At 31.6% G+C, this 19380-nt stretch overlaps 1 long non-coding RNA gene across 1 annotated transcript in view; it reads left to right on the forward strand.

Annotated features, from left to right (window-relative positions):
* LOC141561193 (uncharacterized) overlaps positions 1-19380 on the forward strand; it is a 189686-nt gene that overhangs the window by 55361 nt on the left and 114945 nt on the right. The window contains exons 3-4 of the long non-coding RNA XR_012487983.1: positions 634-669; positions 4354-4487. This is a non-coding gene — a long non-coding RNA (uncharacterized LOC141561193). The remainder of the gene's footprint in view (positions 1-633; positions 670-4353; positions 4488-19380) is intronic.

A 19380-nucleotide genomic window follows, 5' to 3' on the forward strand; every position in this document is an offset into this window, starting at 1 on the left:
AATTATTTCAGAGACAAAAACCATAGAAACAGTGGGTAGAAACAGGAAAACAGTTTATAAAATAGTAATAGCATTATAAAAATAATCACAACAGTATTGTTAAATTAAACAATTTTGAAAGAATTAGGAGTTCTGCTCAAGATGATGATCAAATCCAACCCCAAAGAACTCATAATGAAATATACTAAATGCCTTTATATAGAAGGCTAATATGCCCAAAGTAGAAACTGAAGGATTTTTTTTTTCATTTTTCTTTTATGGATATGATCAATGAAAGAATTTGTTTTATTTTTCTGTACATATTTAGGACAAAATGTATCTATATAAAACTTAATTTTGAGTGAGGTCCCTCTATCTATACTTCATAGACTTTTTGATATAAATGAATGCCTTGTATTTGTTCCTACATCTATTGAAAGAATAATATAGTTTTGGATTTTTTTTAATATACTCAATTATGTTGATTATTTTCTAATGTTGAACATCTTGATATAAATCCCAATTGGTAATAATAAATGATTTCTTAGGTAAATCACTCTAGACTATTTGATAGGATTTAATTTAAATTTTTTGAATAAATATTCATTAATGATAATCATTTTTCTTTCTTTGCTTCTTCCTTCTCTGGTTTAGGCATTAGGACTATATTTGTCTCCTAATAGGAGCCTGGTAAGCTATTTTCATTCTTAACTTTCGAGAATAATTTGCACAATATTGGTACTAAATTTTTAAAAGCTTGATACATTTTACTGTGAGTCCATCAAGACTAGAAGTTCACTTCTCCCCTAGTATATTATTTACTAGTTATTTTTCTTTGTATTTTCTATCATGGATTATTTAAAATCTTGATTTGCTTTTCTGTGGATTTGGATACTTTATGCTTTAAAAGATATTTGTTTTCTTTCCTATTCTTTCTTTTATTAGTTTATAACTGGATAAGATAGTTATTTTTTAAATTCTTCTGGTTTGTTATAACTTCACCTTATCTATAATTTTTATTTGATTTTCCCCCTTTTTAATCAGATTGACTAGTCTTTTCAAAGTACTAATTTTTCATCTTATCATTTTTATAGTTTTTTTGTTTCTGGCTTATCTCTTCTAATTTTTCATATTTCCTATTTTGTGCTTATTTTAGATTTAATTTTTGTTGGCTTTCTCATTTTTTAAAGAGGTGCCTATTCATCTTTACCACACAATCAGAATTCTAGTAGCTGATGTCTATGGACCTCCAAGTCACTCTCCTTCCTTCTTCAAAGAGTTTGTTAAATGGTTCACAATTTTTTCTCCACCCCAACTCCTACTTTCATACTAGGAACTTCAGCATACATATTTATCTCTCTAAAACACTCTAACCACTCTATTGCCACATACTCACTTCATAGGATATAGTCCTCTACCCAATTTTAATCACACACAAAGATGAGCATAACCATGATCTTGCCATCCTTCACCAGTGTGCCATCTCCCTATTCAAGAATTCCTCAGTCTGCTTATCTGACTTAAGCTATAGTTTTTGTCCTTTTTGCTTTTCCTTTAAAAACAAAACAAAAACAAAAACAAACTACTCTTCACACCATGACTTCCAATTCCTTGACTCCTCAATTCGTTCTCTCCAGGTCATTTTCCTAGCACTAGCCACCCTCTCTTCTTTTCTCTATCTTGATCTCTCAGTGAGCCAATTCAATTCTATACTTCCCTATCTTGAATCACTTGACCCTTATAATTTTACTGATTTTTTTCCTTGCCAAAATTCAGCCTTGAATAACTTCCACCATTCATTACATTCATTGTTTTATATATACTGCTAAATGAAGATGGAGAAATTTATACAACTATTCTGATTGAGTCCATCGTAAATTTATGTCACACAATCTCAACTGGGCTCTCATTGTCAACTCACTGTCCTGTTCACCACGATGACTTTTCCACATTTTTTTCATCCCTACACAAATTTCCCCTCTGCATCCTCTCAACTGAAAACCTCTTGCTATTCTCTATGAACTCTTGTCTCTCCTCTTCTTCATCTCATAATTAATCCTATTATTTCTGCCATTATCTCCTCTTTCCCTTCTTTCTTATATGGTGAGGTGGACTTTCTGCTGCCAAAGCTAATTCCGCTACCTGTTCAAGTGCCACTATTTTCGCCAATTTCCTCCAAAAAGATTTTCCCCTCTCTCATATCCACTCTTTCACTTATTTTCAATCTCCCCCTCTATTGGTTAATTTCCTACTATCTAAAAACAAGCCTCATCCTAAAAAAAAAAAAATCCTCATTTGATCCATGCATTCCCCACTATCATCATGTATCTTTTCCATTCTTTGTGACTTAAACTCCTTGGAAAAGCTCTCTACCATTTTCTCTTCTCTCACTGTCTCATTAATTGCTTCTGATAGAATCAATCCACCAAAACTACTCTCACCAGTTACCATTAGTTGCCAAATTAGTTGCCATTTCATTCAATGGCCTTTTTTCAATTCTCATTTTTCCTGACCTCTTTATAGCCTTTGATATTATTATACACTGTCTCCTCTAGTTTGGGGGGCACTGCTCCCTCCTGCTTCTCTTAATTCTCTGTCTCCTTTGCTGGTTCCTCATCTAGATCATACCGTCTAACTATAAATGTTAAATGTTAACAAACTATCTAAGCTATAAAAAAGGTTCTGTCCTAGGTCCTCCTGATTATTATCCCTCTAGTATGGAGTGGTATGTGTCATTTCATTAACTCGTTTTCTCTCATGAATTTAAATACCATATCTACATTGATAATTCTCTAATCTACTTTTCTTGCCCAAATGTCTCTGCTGATTTCCAATCTCACATTATATTTAAATATCTAGAACTGGATTCCAGTAGATAATTTAAACTCAACATATGGAATGGATCATGATCTCTCTTCCTAAACTCACCTTTTCTTACCTTCCTTATTTCTTCTGTAGAATCCTCCTATTCCCTCAGGCTCACAGCCTAAAAATCATCCTCTTCTCTATCTCTGGCCTTCCATATTCAATCTTTAAACAAAGCCTATTGGTTTCACCTTTGCAAAAAACCTCCAATACATTTCCTTTTCTGCTCTGACATTGCTATTATTCTGGTGCAGGCAATCATTATCTCATGCTTGGACTAATGCTGCCATTGGTTCTATCTGCACTAACTTTCTCCTCACTCAAATGCATTCATCCAGACACTTAAGTGACTTCTCTAAAGCAATATATTACCCTACCACTTGATAAACTTCAGTGGCTCCCTATTTCTTCCAATATCAAATACAAACATTGTTTGTTTATAGCCTAGTCCCCTCCTATCTTTCCTTTCTCCTTATACCTACAATATATTCTTTGATCTAATAATGGTGATCTTTTTGCTATTAGACAAACAAGACACTCCATTTCTGGGAGTGTTTTCTGACTGTACTCTATACTCTATGTCTAGTATACTCTCCCACCTCATCTCTACCTACTGGTTTCTCTGACTTTTTTTAAGTCCCAACTAAGATCCTATCTTTTTTTTTAATATAAAATCTTTCCCACTTCTCTTAATTCAAGTGCAGTTCCTTTGTTGATTATTCCTATTTATGCTGTAATCTGTTTGTATATGTTTGTTAACTTCCCCAGTAAAGTATGAAATGTCTTTTCCTCTTTTTGCCCTAGTGCCTAGAACAGTGTCTGTAATTTAATAATATATTGGTTCACTGAAATATATTTTCCTTATTCTATATGTATGTATGTGCATATATATTACATACACATATATACATATATATTCTAGTATATGTTTATAGTAATATGGTTTTTAACCTGAGCACTGTTTTATTTACAACTCAAAAATTTTGGTATATTGTTTCATCACGATTTTTCCATGTATATATCTGTTTCTGTGCTTTGTTCTTTGACTTTCACATTATTTAAGATTTTATTGCTTATTTTTCTATGTGTCTTTATCTTTTGTTTGTGCTCCCTGAACTAATTGTTTTTATTGCCTTTTCTGCAAGGGATGTGTTTACTATTTCTGCCTATTACATTAGTATCTTTGTCTTAATATATGCTCAATTTTTGTTAAAATTCTATGTAGGATTGAGAAATACGTATACAGCTTTTTGTCAATATCTGTGGGGGGAGAAGCATGAAAAACCATGAATAACTTTTTTAAATATTTAATATATAATATTAATTATATTATATTTTATGTAACAAATTTTATTGTATCTATATTATCATAAAATAATATAAATTATTTTAATAATTCTAATTATATTTAACACAAATAACAAGAAAAACAACATACCACACTCATAAATAAGTTGCAGTTTCTAGGCAATAGAGATTAGTATTAAGCACTTTGTGACTCCTTCACAGCTGCAAGTGTAGCTACAGCGAGTGCTTCACAGATTTCCTTCTATGAAAAGCACATAATACAAAGATCACTGGAGGAGAAAATCATGTGACTGAGTCTGGATGGTAGAGAGACAAAGAGGAAGCATTCTCAGAGAGTGAGTAGTCTACAACTCTTTAGTGCCCTGAAAGTTTTTTTACAAAATTTAATTATTTATAATAAATTACGTATGTGTACTTCTGATAGTAAATGATAAAATAGATTGATAATGTACAGTATTTATATATTTATGACTTACTAATTTTACATACTCACTTCATCTGTGATAGTCTGCAGTATGCTGCAAATCTCCCAAAAAATCCCATTTAATTATCAATGGTCAATCGTGAATAACCAAAACAATGAATGTGAAACTCATCAATGTCAGGGGATGATTGTATTCCTTATACTTCTTCCCTTTTGTAATTCTTCCCTTTGTCTCCATATCCATTCTCCTATATACTTCCTTCTTTCTGAGTACAGAATTATTTTCCCTTCATTTTTAGTCTTTGACTTGATTAGGATATTCCTTCATCTTTTTCCTCCCATCCTTCCTGGTACTGCCCTTCCATTCTTTAATTTAGTTTTGAAAAATATATTAATTTTCCTGTAGGTTAGGTGTTGTGAAGTTTAATTTATGTTTGAGATCTTTTTCTCCACTATCACTACTATTTTATTTCTGATTTCATGCTTGTTACTTTTTGTACATTTACAAAGAAACTTCATAAAAGTTTTGCGATTATTTTCTTTTGTGTTATATTCAGTTTCTGCACTTTTTCCCCTTGTATTTCCCTTTTCTTGGATGTTTTGGGAAGCAAATAATTTCTTCAGATCTGCTTTCTAGGAATAACTTAAATATCTCTTTTTATTTAATTTCCATCAATTTTCACTTTAGGTTACGTATTGACATCTTTTTGTTCTTCAGAACATATTTGGATTTTTTCCTGCAATTTCTGGTAGGTGCAAAATAGTAATGTTTTATTAAAAATGTTCCTTTCTTTTATGTCTGAAGGTCTTTTTTCTGGTCATTTGCAGGATTTGTTGTTTATGGAATTGTTGGCTGTAAACAAAATGTATATTGAAATTTGTAGCAAAGGGTTTTTTCCTTGTTTTTTCCCCTTCCCCCTGGAAACAAAATATCAGTTCTTTCCATTGGCACTTTGTCTTTTTATTTTCAGAAGTCCCAGAAGCTTAATGATATTTTTTCTTATCTTATGCCAGTCAGATTTTTTGACTTTTCCTTAAGTTGTTTCTAAACATTCTATCTTTAAGTCCAATGCTCCTTCCTTGTACAGAGATTGTTTTCATTTAATGTTCCTGTTTTTTGTTTCTTTTCTTCTATATTTTTCCTTTACTTCCATGTATTTGCATTTGCTATTATTTATTATATTTATTCTGTCTTCTGTTTCCTTGGTGATATTTGTCATCATGGATTCATGATTATTCACAATTATTTCTGCTATATAAGCAATAAATTCTGCTTTCACAGTTCTTTCTCTTTTAAATCTCTTAGGAATATTTTGCTATGTTCACTGCTTTCTTAGAAATCTATTAATTCTTTTGTACTGTAATCTTTATTCCCAGATGTCTGGGCTCTTTTACATGATCTGGAGACCATCTTCTTTTCTATTGTGAATATCTTTGCTGTTGACTTATCTGCCTATACCCAAAGTCTTTAATTGACTTTTCTTCCTAATGAAATCTTTGATAATTTCAGTTTTTCCCTTATCTCTCCCTACTATTTACTTTTTTATTCCCTCACTTTTAATGGTAATTTCTCAGAGACTGGATTTCAAAGTTTTTCCATCCTGATGATACTAAATACTCTGTATCAAATAACTTCTAGGGAAACAAAATGGACCCTAACTCTATGGAACAGCCTTTTCCCTCAGGTGTGCTATATATCATATACAGGTTTTTTTTTTGCAAATCTCTTTGTTTTTCAGTTCTAGCTACTGTCCTAGAATGAGAAAAATTTTCTTGTTTGGATTTCTTTCAAACAGGCTAGGCTGACATTATTTAATCTCTCTGAGTTTCCTCATTTTCAAAATAAGAATAAATAAAACAGGGGTAATAATACTTTTTGTCATGAAGCCTTAAACTAATGATGTATATAAAGTGCTAAAAAAATGTAAGCTGTTAAGGTAGAATAATGGCAGTCACAAGTTCATAGTTCACTGAAAATCATTTACTTGCTGTCTTTGAATGCATTTAGTAAACAAATTTTTGATATTTTGATAAAAATAATTTTTTATTTTTATCATGTTATAATTCATAAGCAATGAATCCTAATTATGTATAAGATAAAAATACTCAGGTCATTTAAATATTATCTAAAATAGGCTTGTAGTTATTTACTATGTCAATTAAACTTCAATCCATGTTTTTTAATTGATTTTTTAATATTTTTAAAAACATTTGATTTAATGTTACATTGTATCCAATTTAAGTAAAAATGTGAATGAAAATTCTTATTATTCCAGTGCCAAGATGGTGAATGAGGCAGTAATTCTCTGAATTCCTCCCAATTTTCCCTCCAAAAAAACTTGAAACTGCCTCATAACTCATTTAGGAAAGGGAAAACACCTTACTAGCACAGTAGGAAAGATGTCTCACTAGGGTGGGAGAGGAAATCTTAGATCAGTACCAGCAGACATCAAGCAGAAGTCCTATGGTAAGGCTTCAAGCCCTGGAGCAAGTTACATGCATCATTGCAGAAGCCCCAAAGCCAGCCAGCAGTCTACATAGGAAAATAAAGTCCCACCCAGTGACCCCATCCCCAGCACAGGCCCCCAACAAGGCCTATCCCTCATTGCTAGCTATTAGTGAGAGCACAACTCTGGGGCCAATCAACAGCAAGATCCTAATCCTTGAGCTGGGCAATAAAAAGCTCCAACTGGTAGGGTCAGTCAAAAATAAAGTCTCTATCTCCTTGGCAACATAGCAGCAAAAATCCATCCCTGGGGCAGACAAACAATGAAATTCGGAACCTACAGGAGGCTAACCTGAAGGGCACCTCTCTGAGGTCCAGTGAAAGCCTTCAACAAGGCCCTGAGGCCTGGCACAAGGTCTTGGCTCAGTGCACGAGCAGAGTCTTCCACATAAAAATACCAAATCACAAAGTAGGCAGAAAAGATGAGGGAGAAAAATAATTTGAACCAAGAAATTTACTATGGGGACAGGAATGATCAAGGCACAAACTTAGAAGAGTATAATAGTGTCAAAATTGCTATATTTAAAGACTTAAAGAAAAGTGTAATTTGGTCACAAACCCAAACACAACTCCTAGTTGAGCAAAAAAAGAATTGTAAAGGCAATTAGAGAAGTAGAAGAAAAATTGAGGGAGAATGCAAGCAATGCAAGAGAATCATGAAAAGAATTAGTCAACATCTAGGTAAAAGAAATACCAAAAAATAGGAAAAGATCTACATGAAAGGATTCTGAGAAGATGGCAAAATATGTCTGAAAACTTTCTGTTATCCAAATTCCCTACCCCCCCCACAAACCCAGAATATTACCTCAAAATAGCAGAAATAAACACATTGTAAAGCAGTTGTCCTGCTAAGAAAATTTGAGAAGACCCAAGGAAAATCTTCAAAGGAGGAGGTTTGGCAGAGGAAAGTGCAAATACCTCTAGGCTAACTAAGCAGAATCAACAAATAATGAGCTTCTAGGGGAGGTTGAGAAACAGTCTCTGCCTTAGAATCTTTGATTTTGCAAATGGTATGGGATCTGAAGCCTGAGTAGAAGACTGAAAGACTGGGAGGGAATGCTAAGCAAAGCTGTACTGACCAGATACATCTGGAACTAGGCTACTGCTGCTGGAGAAAAGGAACTGGTACAAACTTGGTGAATGCAATAGCAGTGGGGTGAGGACTTGAAGGAAAATAGAATCTCTGGTTTCAGATCCAGGGCAGAGAGGGCAGCTGTGGTTTACAGCTACCAGAGGGACCACAGAGAGCAAGATAAATTTTAAGGCTGGGGGCCTTACCTGTGACTTAGGAGTGGAGAGGAGATCCCAAGGTTGACTTCAGAAAAATAGCAGTAAGAAGAAACCCATATCTTTGAATTGGTAGCTGTTAAAAACAAAATAAAACAAAAATAACTAAATGAATGAATAAATGAGTAAATGAATAAATAAATGAGTTAAAAGATGAATGAATAACCATTTACCAACCATGGAAAGTTATTACAGGGATAGTGAAGATCTAGGATCATATTCAGAGGAAGATAATGGAACTTAAAAAAAAGTTACTCCTTTTTCAAAAAAAAAAAAATAGTAGATAGTCCCAAGCATAAAATGTATTCTTGGAAGAATTAAAAAATGAAAGAGATTGGGGAAAAATTAGAAGGAAAAAAAAGGAGAATCCAAGAAAAATCAAGAATATTATGGGGGGGGGGGAAGAGTCAATTGACTGGAAGTGAAGATTCAGAAACTTAATATAGAAAACAATTCTTTGAGATATGAACTCTACTAAAAGGGTTATAACATCATGCATATACTTTGATTTAACAATACCACTACTAGCAATTAATCCCAAAGAAACTGTTAAAAAAAAAAAAAAAAAAAAAGGAAATGAATCTCTATGTACAAAAATATTTATATCAGTTCTATTGTCAGAGAAAAAAAAATTGGAAACTAAGAGGATAACCATTAATTGGGGAATGGCTGAATAAATTATGGTTTATGGTTATGATGTTCCATGGAAAATAATGAACAGAATGCTCTCAGAAAAACTCAGAAAGTCCTCCGTGAACTTAAGCAAAGTGAAATGTTACTGTGTATGACTGCTATTCTTAGTAACACAATGATCCATGACTACTTTGAAGGACTTATGATGAAAAATACTATCCATAACCAGAGAAAGAACTGATTGTGAATGAATTCAGATTGAAGCATATTTTCCCTCCCTCTCCCTCTTCCTCCCCTTCTTCTTTCTCTCTCTGTCTCTCTGTTTCACTCTATCTCAGTCAGTCTGTCTCTCTCTTTTTTTATGTTATTTTTCTTGAGAATTTTTTTAGGGGGGTAGATCTATATTTTCTTTCACATGACTTTTATGGAAATGTTTTGTATAACTTCACATGTGGGGGCAGCTAGGTGGCGCAGTGGATAGAGCACCAGCCCTGAATTCAGGAGGACCAGAGTTCAAATCTGGTCTCAGACACTTAACACTTCCTAGCTGTGTGACCCTGGGCAAGTCACTTAACCCCAGCCTCAGGAAAAAAAAAACAAAAAAAACTTCACATGTGCTTTTTTAATGAAGGATAGGAATGAGGGTAAAAGAGAAAATCTGGAACTAAAGTTTCAAAAACAAATGTTACATTTCTAAAAAATGTAACTGAAGAAAAATAAAATGTTTCTTAAAAAGAAAAGAATTCTTTGATAAGTAGAATTGGACCAGAGAAAGGTAATGACGGCAAGAAATCATAAAACAAAATCAAATGAATGAAAAAAACAGAATAAAAAGTAAATTCCTCATCAGAAAAATAACCAATCTGGAGAACAGATCAAGAAGAAAAAATAAAAGAATAATAATTTTACCCCAAAATTATGATTTTTAAAAAAAAAGATACAATATTACAAGAAACTATCAGGGAAAATTGCCCTGAAATTCTAGAATAAAAAAGTAAAAATAGGAAAAAAAAAAAAAAAAAAAAAAAAAGAAAAACACCAATCACCATCTGAAAGACATGCCAGGAGGAAAACTTACAGGAAAATCATAGCCAAGTTTCAAAGCTCTCAAGTTAAGAGAAAATATTGGAATCAACTAAAAAAAAAAAAAGTTTAAGTATCATGGAGTCACAAGACCTAGAAGCTACTGTGTTGAAAGAACATAGATCTTAGAATACTATATTTTGTAAAGCAAAAGAGCTGGGGTTATGATCAAGGGTAAAGTTAAAATACAGGGTAAAGCAAAGTTAAATATCATCCTGAATGTGAAATAATGAATATTTAACAAACTCAAAGACTTTCAGGCACTTTTGACAAAAACAACAGAACTTAAGGGAAAATTGACATATAACATCTAAGACAAATGCAAAATAAACATGAAAAACTAATTATAAGAAACTTAATGAGATCAAATCATTTTCTTCATATGTAGGAAATGTTTACCAGTACTTTATGAATGGCATCATTATTTGGGTAGTTTTAATAAAGGCATGAGTTAAATATGATGAGGTAATTCTAAAAAAAAATAAACTATATAAGGAGAGATTAAAAAGAATAATTACTTCATACAAATGAGACATAAAAAGAAAAAATAATACAAAAGAAGCTATAGAGTGGAGGGCTGCTGGTGTTGGAACCTTATCTCTCATCAGAGATAGGTTAAAAAGGGGAGGAACATACTGAAACAAGGATTCTTACAAGGTGTTAAGTCAGTGGAATTGATGAGACAATGGTTATCTAATTTAGAGTGGTGCTTAATATTTCTCTAGTTCAGTATATTAAGTACTTAGTACTTAATATAGTTCTACAAGATTCACACCTATGATAATATAATTTTAAGAGAGCATATAAGCTGGAAGCCTCAGCCAGAGACAGAGCAGACAAGAGGACTGGAGGTGGGAGCTCAAGCTCTTGGAGCCATGGAGAGAGAGATTCATTTCCATCTTCATCAGCCTTGTGGTGGCTGGTCTGTCCTCCTGCATTTTCTCCACTGAAACCAAGTCCCCTCTGAAGGCCAGAAGAAAGCTAGCTGTGCACCAGGCAAGGAGACAATAAAGACTTTTGGACTTTTAACACCTGGCTATTCTTATGGTGATTAATCTGCTGAAAGGAAGGCTGCCCCAGAGACCTCCAGAAAACAAAGAACACTACACATATATATCTAGAAAGAGATAAAATATTTCTAAATTCAGAAAGAAATAAGGGCAAAGGGATCAGGTAGGCAGAAAGGATAAGGGAAAAACTCTTAGAGGGGTGGGTAAGTTAAGGAATAGGAGGGCAAGATAGCAATTTGAAGCAAATCAGAAGAGTGAGGAGGGATAGGATAAATAGGGTGAGAAGGATAGTGAGGGAAAATGGGAAAGAAGAACTTAAATAGCAAGTAATTATCTCTTCAAATATGAATGGGACAAATTTGCTAATAAAACAAAAAAGCATATCAGATTAAAAATGTGAATAAATGCAATAAATGGCAGGAGTATAATTTGGCCTGTAAAAAAAGGAAGGAGAGTAATCATGATCTCAGATAAATTTAAAATTAAAATATTTTATCGAAAGTGAAAAATAGAGAAACTACACTGTACCATCAATATTATTCAGTATTTTTAGACCATTTAAAATACCTAGACAGTATAAAATACATGAGCAAATACTAGCCAAAACAGACACAGGAACTATAAACACAAGCACTTTTTATACAAATAAACTGAGATCTAAATAATCATAACATTTACTGTTCATGCCAAAATAATTCTTTAAGCATCAGTTTTCATCCCAATTAAATTATTAAAAACTTATTTTACTGAGAGAAAAAATAATAACAAAGTTCATTTTGAAATACAAAAGATCAGGGAAAAAATTTATAAAGGAAATTGATTCAGCAGCAACAGACGTTAAGGTATATTTTAAGGCAAGAGCATTATAGAAGGGTAAAAACAAACAAACAAAAAATCATAATGTCAATTATTTTAAATTTAAATTTTATTGTATAAATAAAACATATGTAATCAAGAATAGAAAGAATGCAGGAAATAGGAGGGAAAAAACTTTCACAGACAGTCTCCCAGATAGGATGTGGTCAGGTTGAAATATTGCTGTGATGTAGGAAGTGATTAACTAGTTGATTTATAAAAACATGGAAAGATTTGGTCGGATGAAGAAAGATGCAACCCATCATCAAAGAAACAGATGATATAGAAAATATAAAACCATACATGTATTTGTATGAATCTATATGTGTGTTCATACATATCTATGTACATATATACATACATGTACATGATTAATTGTAGCCTTCTTTAAGATAATTGGGGGAAGGGAAAAAGAAGGGGAAATGTAAAGTAAAAAGTGCACAGAAGAAAACCAAAAAAAACCAACAAGGAAAAAAAATTAGATAGTTTTTAAAATTATGGGTTGTATTTATTATATAGGTTTGCTTGAAATATAAATTTATTGTTTTATATTAAATCCTCTCTTATGATCTGCTTTTTTGTTTGCTTGAAATATAAATTTATTGTTTTATATTAAATCCTCTCTTATGATCTGCATTGTATTTTTTTCTTTTCTCATTTTGTATTTAAGTTTAAAATGAAAAATACCCAAAAATATAAAAAAGAAAAGAAAAACCAAAGAACAAAAAGATATACAAAAATTCACAAGATAGCTTCTTTAAAAATAGAACTGGTCAAATGGAAGAAGAAATACAAATACTTACTGAGGAAAATAATTTCTTAAAAATTAGAATTGGGCAAAGAGAAGCTTCAGGAGACATCAAGATGCAATAAAACAAAATCAAAGATTAAAAAAGAAAATGGGAAATTTCTTATTGGAAAAATAATTGATCTGGAAAATAGATCCAGAAGACTAATAATTATTAGACTACATAAAAACAATAATTTGAACAAAGAAAGAAAGAAAGAAAGAAATGCTGATCAACATTTTTCAAGAAATCCTCAAGGAAAACTGCCCTGATAGTCTAGAACCAGAAAATTAAAAATAAAAGAATTCAGTGGTCTTCACCTGAAAGAGACCCCAAGATGAAAACTCTTTGTAACACCATAATCAAATTCCAGAGCTCCCAGGTCAAAGAGAAAATACTGCAATCAGAGAAAAAGAAAAAAAAAAAACAAAAAACCGAATTCTGTGGAATTACAATCAGGATTACACAAGATTTAACAGTTTCCACATTAAAGAACCTCAAGGTGTGGAATATAATCATCCAGAAGGTAAAAGTAAAGGATTACAAACAAGAATCACCTATTTAGCAAAACAGTATAATCCTTCAAGAAGAAAAACTATATATTAATTAAACAGAGGATTTTTAAGCATTCTTAATTAAAAGACCACAGCAGAGTTTAAAAAAAAAAAAATGATCTTCAAATACAAGACCCAAAGGAAACATAAAAATGTTTTTATTTTATATTTTTCCTGAGGCTGGGGTTAAGTGACTTGCCCAGGGTCACACAGCTAGGAAGTGTTAAGTGTCTGAGACCATATTTGAACTTGGGTCCTCCTGAATTCAAGGCTGGTGCTCTATCCACTGTACCACCAAGCTGCCCCCATAAAAAGGTTTTTTTAAAAAAGAGAAAACATAAGAGATTCAATGAGATTAAACTGTTTATATTCCTATATTTCAAGATAATATTTGTAACTCTCAAGAATGTTATTATTATAAGGACAATTGGAGGGAGTATAATATAGACAGAGGGTATGAAAATAAAGTGACTTTGATGGGATGATGCCCCCAAAACAAAATAAATAAATGATTTTGTGAGAAAGAAGATTGCAGTGAGAAAAGAGAAGATCAGATATAGAGGGATAAATTATCTCACATAAAAGAAAAAAAAGCTGTTATATAATAGAGGGGGAAATGGGAGTATCGTTATAAAAGTTTGAACTTGTATCTCATCAGAATTTGCTCAAAGAGGGAATAGCATACAAACTCAGTTGGACACAGAAACCTATTTAATCCTAAAGGAAATAAAAAGGAATGGAGATAAGGGAGGGGAAAAGAATGATAAAAAGGAGGGCTAATTCCGGGAGATAGTGATCAGAAGTAAAACATGTGTAAGAAGGAACTGAGAAAGACAGAGACACACAGAGAGATAGGATGGACAGAAATACACAGTAATCATAATTGTGAATGTGAGTGGGATGAATTCTTTCATAAAATGGAAGCAGGTAGCAGAGTGGATTAAAAATTAGAATCTTACTATGATGCTATTTACAATAAACATTTCTGAAGCACAAAAACACACAGAGAAAAAGTAAAGGGGTGGAGCAGAATCTATTATGCTTCAGCTGAAGTAAGAAGGGGCAACAATCATGTCAGACAAAAACAAAAGATAATTTTAAAAGATAAGGACTGGAACTATATTTTGCTGAACTGTACCATAGACAACTAATACCAAAAATAAACATATATGCACAAATGGCATAGCATCTAAATTTTTGAAGAAGTTGAATGAGTGACAGGAAGAAATAAACATTAAACTTTACTTCTGGGCAACCTCAGTTCTTTTAGAACTGGATATATATATATATATATAATAACAAATAAATAAATAAACAAGAAAGAAGTTAAGAAGCTGAATAGAATTCTGGTAATCTTAGATATGACAGAACTTTAGAGAAAATAAAATGGAAATAGAAAGCAGTATAGTTTTTTGTTTTTTGTGTTTTTTTTTTCCCAGAAGGACAAAACTGACCATGTAGTAGGACATTAAAAATCTCACAACTAGATGCAGAAAAGCAGAAATAGTAAATGTATCTTTTTCTGATCAAAATGTCATAAAAATTACATTCAATAATAGAGAGTAGAAAGAAAGATTAAAAATAAATGGAAACTAAGTAATCTAACCCTAAAAAATAAATGGGCCAAAGAACAGATTATAGAAACAATCAATAAGTTCATTAAAGAGAATGACAGCAATGAGACAATATAGCAAAATTTGTAAAACAATTTCCCTAATGATTATTGGTGAAAATTTTAAAGTAAAATACTAGCAAGTAGTTTACAGTAATATATCACAAGGTTCATACTACATGGCCAGGTAGGATTTATTCCAGGAATGACAGGTTGATTAAATATTTTTTTAAAACTATCAGTATAAATGACTATATTAATAACAAAACCAACAGAAGTCATATGATTATTTCTATTGATATAGAAACAAATTTTTGAGATAACATATATAGCACCCCTTCCTATTAAAGACACAAGAGAATATACGAATAAGTGGAACTTTTCTTAAAATGAGAAGTAATTTTTACCTAAAATCATCAGCAAGCATTATCTGAAATGGGGATTAGCTAGAAGCATTCCCAGTGAAATAAAGGGTAAAACAAGAATGCCCATTATCACCACTATTATCTGACATTGTACTGGAAATGCTAATTATAGAGAAGAAAAAGAAATGTAAGGAATTAGAATAGGCAATAAGGAAACAAAACTATTACTCTGCAGATGATTTACTAATAGAATCAGCTAAAAGAAAATTGCTTGAAATAAGTAATAACTTTAGCAAAGTCTTAGGATATAAAGTAAACTCACATAAATAATCAGTATTTCTGTGTATAACCAACAAAGCCCAGAAGCAAGAGAGAGAAAGAGAAATTCCATTTTAAAAAACATTTGACAATATAAAATAGTTGGGAGTCTACCTGCTAAGATAAACCCATATATAATTATATATAATTATAATTACAAAACACTTTTTACACAAATAAAGACAGATGTAAACAAATGGAAAATATGTTAACTGCTAATAGATAAGCTGAACTCATATAATTAAAATGACAATTATTCCTTAATTAATCTATTTATTCAGTGCCATGTCAACCCAACTACTAAAAAATTATATCATAAAGCTAAGAAAAAAAGAATAAAATTCATCTAGAAGAAAATGTCAAGAATATCAAGGGAATCCATGGAAAAATGTGAAATAAGGTATACCAGTTAGACCAGAACTCAAATTGAATTATAGAATTATAATTATCAAAACAATCTGATACTAGATAAGAAATAGAATGGTGATTCAATGGAATAGATTAGGTAGACAGTACCTTATAGTATATGATAAACCCAAAGATACAAGCTTTGGGGATATAAATTCATTAATAGTCAAAAACTGAGAAAACTAGAAAACAATAAAACAGAAACTGGGTACAGACCAACATTTTGAATTGTATATAACAAGTTAAGGTCAAAATGGGTCCATGATTACAGATTAAAAGGTAATACCATAAGCAAATTAGGAAAGGAGGGAATAGTCTGTCATCAATAGAGAAGAAAGGAATTTAGAACCAAATAATATATACAGAATGATATGTAAAATAGATGTAATATAGATAATACTGACTATATAAAATTTAAAAGTGCTTGCAGAAAACTGGGATGAGAGGGGAAATTTTGCAGCTAATAAAGGTCTTATTTCTTAGAGCACTGAGTCAAATTTATAAGAATACAACTTATTTCCCAATTGATAAATGATCAAAGGATGTGAACAGGCAATTTTCAAAGAAATCAAAGCAATCTATACTCATATTATCTGAACACTGATTGAGGCATATTTTTTCACTTTCTTTCTTTTATTCTTTTTGTTGTTGTTATTGTTGTTCTTTCAATATTCTTATGCAAAATGACTAATCTGAAAATGTTTTACATAATTACAAATATATTACCAATATCAGATTGTTTACTGTCTCAGAGAGGAAAGAGGGGAGTCAGGGACTGAAGCATAGAATTTGGACCTCAAAACTTTAAATATATATAAATATATACATACATATATAAAATTCTTCTAGCACATAAATGGGGGAAATAACACTTTAAGAGAATAAAATTCTTATTTTTCAGTAAATTAATTCATTTTATTTTATTATAGCATGTTAAATTATATTATATGTGTACATATATAATATAATTACATTATATTAAAGAACAGCCTGTTTAAGCAAGCTATGCTTATGGTTACTATATTTCAATATTTTATTTAGACTACATAGAATAACCTATAATCATAATGTTGTTTTGACAACTGAAAAAAAAAGTGCACTTCTCAAACATGTCAAACTTTCAAAGCTTGAATAACAACTATGTTACGTTATGAGCTTTACAAGCGGCTGAGTGGAAGATTGAAAAACTAATTTCTCCCCTCAGGAGCCTGTTTGATGAAGATTGTATCAATAATGCATCTCTACCATCTCTCGTGGATGTTATATACATAATTTGGGACAGACAGAATCAGAAAATAATAAATGCAAGGATAGATGAGCCCAGAGCTTTTAAATCTTAAAATGAAAGGATAGAAAAATGCCCAAAGGATATGGCAAAATCCTACTGGGGAAGGAAGAGAGAAGGGTTGTGCCTTTAAGGAACTCAGAAAATTTGCATTACATTGTCTTTTCATCTGAGATTCATTTAGTTTTGTTATGAAATAAAATTGCAAAGTAGGAATGTTCAGTCTTTTAATTGCTACATCTAGTAGAAAGGATTTTTTTAATACCAGAAGTCATAGTTTGTTGTATAAATAAAACAAGCATTTCTAGACTCAGATTAATTTTTGATGACTTCAACATTCCACAACATCATTATATTAGGCAGCACAATTCCATCTCTTGTTGATAGGCAGAAAAAGTGGGCAGCTTGCCAGGTAGACGTTTTCATGACTCCCAGCCCCCAAAGGTGATGTGTTTTTTAGCTAATTCAATGAAGAGTGGGCTAAACTTTGGATCTAAATGAGACAATAGCTGCCTTTGCAGTGTCAGCAGAATGGTTTATGGGAATGAACTCTACATTTGGCAGAGAAACATGTGACCTTAGAGTTGAGATTTTGTTTCACTGCCAACTGAGACTTGGAAAGCAGAACCTGTTCAGACATTTTCCCTTTTCCCTTACATGGCATAGAAAATTCTTGACTTTAGCCAGACTCAGCAAGCTATTGAGCTTGGAAGCACAACTTTTTTTTAACTCTTTTTTTTTTTTTTTTTTTTTTGCCAACCACAAAAAAAGCTGGACTTTTTAGTCTAATAATTTCTGTTGCTTAAAAATGAAAATATGAAAATATGTATATTTACAGATAAGTGAATCAGAAAAAATATAGTATTTTTCCATTTTTCTTTTTCTTTTTTTTTTTTTAATAGTAAGCCTTGGAATAGTTTGCAAATCATTTGGTTTTTTTCTTCCTTGCCATTTAATGAAGGTATTTGAACATGAGTGTATTGCAGTAGAATGTACTGAACTGATATCCTGCCTTTTTACCTCTTTGCTTTACAGACCTGTGCAATCCCCCCTTATAATGTCAGTATAGGCTGGAAGAATTTCCTGGTTTTTCCTGCCTTTTGCCCCTGGGATTCTGTGTGTGACAGGAATTGTTGTAGCTTTTGCATAATGCTCTTTTGCCTGGAATTCTGAAGATATAAAAGAAGACAAGAATATTTGTCTCTTTTCTTAGAAATAGCAGTCTATATAGAAAACAAATAGTTTTGTGCTACATTCAAGGGTTCTGAAGAAAGGAAAAAAGTTTCTCTTGATCTCACTCAAAACAAACAAAATTTAAGTTCACTTAGGTAAGATATCTGTGATAAAACTTTTTTAAAACAACATAACTATAAGAGTCTTATTGAATTTTTTGGATTTTAAAAAATTATTGATTAAATAAACAATATTTTGCCCTGGCTAAAATATGCTTTTCCTATCAAGTATGACCAATATAAAATAATTTAGTTCTTTTTTGTTTCTTTTTCCATCTGTTTCTAAAAGAGAGGATCCTTATACTTTAGACTTACTGTATCTAACTGCTACTCAATTTTATTTCATTTTTAGTTTATTTTTTCTAATCCTACTTACCAACAGAAACATAGGCAAAAATGCATGCACAAAGAGTGAGAATATCTTTTTGGTTTTATTAAATACTATGTTTTGCATTTTTAAAAATAGCTATATTTTCTCATTCAGTATTGGTTTCAGATGTCTACGAAAAAGTGAATACTTGGGAAATGTTTGTTAAGGAGAGAAATTTTCGTTATTCAGTATGAAATAAGAAAAAGCATTTCTAAGTTGACTGGGTAAAAAGCTCAATTTTATATAAAGTACTGTGTTTGTAGTTCTTAAAAAAGGAGGGAGTTCTAATAAATTTTTAGATCATGCATGTTGACAAAAATTAAGTGAATTTAAAAAGGAATAAAAACATTTAAAAACACTTCTGAAGAGCAAATTTTAATTTCAACGAGCATTAAATTCTTTTTTAAGAAATATGTTTAATATTTAACATGTATTAGTCTACCTGCCATCTGGGGGAGGGAGTAGGGGGAAAGAGGGGAAAAATTGGAACAAAAGGTT

This window comes from Sminthopsis crassicaudata, chromosome 3 (genome assembly GCF_048593235.1).
Source record: "Sminthopsis crassicaudata isolate SCR6 chromosome 3, ASM4859323v1, whole genome shotgun sequence".
NCBI classification, from domain to species: Eukaryota; Metazoa; Chordata; class Mammalia; order Dasyuromorphia; family Dasyuridae; genus Sminthopsis; species Sminthopsis crassicaudata.